Source organism: Schistocerca piceifrons, chromosome 4, assembly GCF_021461385.2.
Source record: "Schistocerca piceifrons isolate TAMUIC-IGC-003096 chromosome 4, iqSchPice1.1, whole genome shotgun sequence".
In the NCBI taxonomy this organism is placed as follows: Eukaryota; Metazoa; Arthropoda; class Insecta; order Orthoptera; family Acrididae; genus Schistocerca; species Schistocerca piceifrons.
Genome location: NC_060141.1, coordinates 599,855,961 through 599,860,419, shown reverse-complemented (window position 1 = coordinate 599,860,419; position 4,459 = coordinate 599,855,961). Strand labels below are relative to the sequence as shown.

General features: G+C 38.1%; 1 non-coding gene across 1 annotated transcript; it reads right to left on the bottom strand.

Moving 5' to 3' along the window:
- Positions 1–429: 429 nt before the first annotated feature.
- Positions 430–504, bottom strand: Trnas-cga. Its single transcript has one exon. It is a non-coding gene; the product is annotated as a tRNA-Ser (tRNA).
- Between the last annotated feature and the right edge of the window lie 3,955 nt (positions 505–4,459).

Below are 4,459 nucleotides of genomic sequence, written 5' to 3'. Positions count from 1 at the left end.
ACAGCAGACCATCAGGAACGATGTGCTTGGATTAAAAAGCGTGTAAGACAGGGATGTAGTCAGAATAAGATTCTCACTCTGCAGCGGAGTATGCGCTGAAATGAAACTTCCTGTCAGATCAAAACTATGGGCCCGACCGAGACTCGAACTCGGGACCTTTGCCTTTTGTGGGCAAACGCTCTACCAACTGAGCTACCGAAGCACGACTCTCGCATGGTCCGCACAGCTTTACTTCTGCCAGTATCTCGTCTCCTACCTTCCAAACTTTGCAGAAGCTCTCCTGCGAACCATGCAGAACCATCACTCCTGAAAGAAAGGATACTGGGGAGACATGGCTTAGCCACAGCCTGGGGGATGTTTCCAGAATGAGATTTTCACTCTGCAGCAGAGTGTGCGCTAATATGAAACTTCCTGGCAGATTAAAACTGTTTGCCCGACCGAGACTCGAACTCGGGACCTTTGCCTTTCGCGGGCAAGTGCTCTACCAACTGAGCTACCGAAGCACGCCTCACGCCCGGTCCTCACAGCTTTACTTTTGCCAGTATCTCGTCTCCTACCTTCCAAACTTTACAGAAGCTCTCCTGCGAACCATGGAGAACTAGCACTCCTGAAAGAAAGTATATTGCGGAGACATGGCTTAGTCACAGCCTGGGGGATGTTTCCAGAATGAGATTTTCACTCTGCAGCGGAGTGTGCGCTGATGTGAAACTTCCTGGCAGATTAAAACTGTGTGCCTTACCGAGACTCGAATTCGGGACCTTTGCCTTTCGCGGGCATACCAACTGAGCTAGCGAAGCACGACTCACGCCCGCTCCTCACAGCTTTACTTCTGCCAGTATCTCGTCTCCTACCTTCCAAACTTCACAGAAACTCTCCTGCGAACCATGCAGAACTAGCACTCCTGAAAGAAAGGATACTGCGGAGACATGGCTTAGCCATAGCCTGGAGGATGTTACAGAATGAGATTTTCTCATCAATCTGCTACTCGAGAAACCAATGGTGGAAACAAACATACGTTCATGAGTGTGCTTAAAAGTTAGACTGAGAAATATCAGTGATAAGATTTGCTGATGACATTGTTACTCGCAATGGAATTGAGAAAGAATTTAAAGGGGCACTAAAAGAAATGCCCAATGAGAATAGAATATTGACTGGAATAAATCTATGGACTTTCTTCATTATGAGAGAACTGAAGGGCGATGTGTTTTAATTGTTAAAAACCACTCATAAGCCAAGATCGCAAAAAAAATATTTTGTATTGAAGGTAACTGCTTTCAACAGTCATAGCTGTCATATTCAGGTCTATAAGAAAATGCAATAAATGAAATATGTGTCACTTGATTTAAAAGATTTAGTTTCGGATTATAAAAAAAACCGAACTAGACCTGTACATGTACGTACTTTAAACATTTGTTTTAGTAAAACGTCTTCTTTTTACGCTGATGACATCCACGACAGTCCAGTGGATAAAAGTCAGCACATTATAAACGTTTGTCATCGCTAAAATCTTTAAGAACGCACAGCTTCCTGTCCAAAACGCTATGTCCATATACATATTGCTCACACATGCTTCTTACATGATACAGGTACAAAATACGAAATCTGTTTGCATATGCTGTACGTATACCAAACACTTCAAATCCAAAATATATGCGTGCAAGATACAACTGACAGGAGTTATTGCACAGATAACATTTGTAGAATGTGTTGCAGCCATTAGATGGCTCTTACATAGGAACTATGTAACAGATCGTAAGCACTTCTCGTTTCATATGTAAAATTAAGTACTTTAGTGAGTGGCCTTTGAGTATAATACATATTACAAAATTGAACTTTACAGACATTTAAAACACGTCATTAGTTATCGCCATGTCCATTACACATTCTCATTACTTCACGCATAACAGAAAAATTAAGGTGTTTACTCAGCAATAGTTTCTTCCGTTATTGTTCTAGCGCTTACTCGCCGCTTGGACAGAACTTTAAAAGTTTGCTATGAATAGACGCTATTCATACTCTGCTACGTTGGGCTGTGGATACATAGGTGTAGTACTACAACACAGAAAAGTATGTAGCAATGTAAGACCGAATAAATATCAAATAAATAAGAGTGTCTAACCAACCACAACAAAAACATGTGGCATATATTATTTATGTTATGTAGGCAGCAACATGGCTGGTGCTTTTTTGGTTGGAGTGTACAAGATCAAACATATTTCTACGACTAAAAGTCTCATCATCAGTGCCAGCTTGCAGCGTAGGCTATTTCTACCATCGGCACTTGTAGGAGTGGAACTAAAGGTGTGCTTAAAGGTACCCTCATTTTTGTGTGTCAAGTCACAGACATTAAAACCAGAAGAAAAAAATTCACAGTAGATTCTTACACTGAGGGAAATGTGGGAAAATCGTAGTATCATTTTGCATATAATAAAATTATGGATATAAAGGGTTGTGCATATTCTAACATACAAAAATATTATTATTTCCTTCACTTTCTCAGACGTTAAGTCCAGTTAAAAATGGAGTGACGCGGACCTTGATCAAGCGTCACTTCCTTTTAACTGTACGGTATGTGTTATATTGCATTTAGGAACTTTCAGGTAATTCAACATGTATCAATAATTACGGATTTCTGTAGTTGTATATATATGTTTGGATGTAGCTGTATTGCATTGATGTACTGGTGGATATTGTGTGGTATGACTCCTGTAGTTGATAGTATAATTGGTATGATGTCAACTTTATCCTGATGCCACGTGTCTTTGACTTCCTCAGCCAGTTGGATGTATATTTCAATTTTTTCTCCTGTTTTCTTTTGTATATTTGTTGTATTGGGTATGGATATTTCGATTAGTTGTGTTAATTTCCTCTTTTTATTGAAGAGTATGAAGTCAGGTTTGTTATGTGGCGTTGTTTTATCTGTTATAATGGTTCTGTTCCAGTATAATTTGTATTCATCATTCTCCAGTACATTTTGTGGTGTATACTTGTATGTAGGAACGTGTTGTTTTAAAAGTTTATGTTGTAAGGCCAGCTGTTGATGTATTATTTTTGCGACATTATCATGTCTTCTGGGGTATTCTGTATTTGCTAGTATTGTACATCCGCTTGTGATGTGATCTACTGTTTCTATTTGTTGTTTACAAAGTCTGCATTTATCCATTGTAGTATTGGGATCTTTAATAATATGCTTGCTGTAATACCTGGTGTTTATTGTTTGATCCTATATTGCAATCATGAATCCTTCTGTCTCACTGTATATATTGCCTTTTCTTAGCCATGTGTTGGATGCGTCTTGATCGATGTGTGGCTGTGTTAGATGATACGGGTGCTTGCCATGAAGTGTTTTCTTTTTCCAATTTACTTTCTTCGTATCTGTTGATGTTATGTGATCTAAAGGGTTGTAGAAGTGGTTATGAAATTGCAGTGGTGTAGCCGATGTATTTATATGAGTGATTGCCTTGTGTATTTTGCTAGTTTCTGCTCGTTCTAGAAAGAATTTTCTTAAATTGTCTACCTGTCCATAATGTAGGTTTTTTACGTCGATAAATCCCCTTCCTCCTTGCTTTCTGCTTAATGTGAATCTTTCTGTTGCTGAATGTATGTGATGTATTCTATATTTGTGGCATTGTGATCGTGTAAGTGTATTGAGTGTGCTTCTAGGTCTGTGTTTCTCGATTTCACTAATTCAAATGAGTAGGTCAATATTGGTATGGCATAAGTATTTATAGCTTTTGTCTTGTTTCTTGCTGTCAATTCTGTTTTCAGAATTTTTGTTAGTCTTTGTCCATATTTTTCTTTTAGTTCTCCTTTAATATTTGTATTATCTATTCCTATTTTTTGTCTGTATCCTAGATATTTATAGGCATCCGTTTTTTCCATCGCTTCTATGCAGTCGCTGTGGTTATCCAATATGTAATCTTCTTGTTTAGTGTGTTTTCCCTTGACTATGCTATTTTTCTTACATTTGTCTGTTCCAAAAGCCACATTTATATCATTGCCGAATACTTCTGTTATCCTTAGTAATTGGTTGAGTTGTAGATTTGTTACTGCCAGTAGTTTTAGATCATCCATGTATGGCAGATGTGTGATTTTGTGTGGGTATGTTCCAGTAATATTGTATCCATAATTTGTATTATTTAGCGTGTTGGATAGTGGGTTCAGAGCAAGGCAGAACCAGAAAGGACTTAATGAGTCTCCTTGGTATATTCCACGCTTAATCTGTATTGGCTGTGATGTGATATTATTTGAATTTGTTTGGATATTAAGTGTGGTTTTCCAATTTTTCATTACTATGTTTAGGAACTGTATCAATTTAGGATCTACTTTGTGTATTTCCAATATTTGTTGTAACCATGAGTGGGGTACACTATCAAAAGCTTTTTGGTAATCAATGTATGCGTAGTGTAGCGACCTTTGTTTAGTTTTAGCTTGATATGTCACCTCTGCATCTATTATC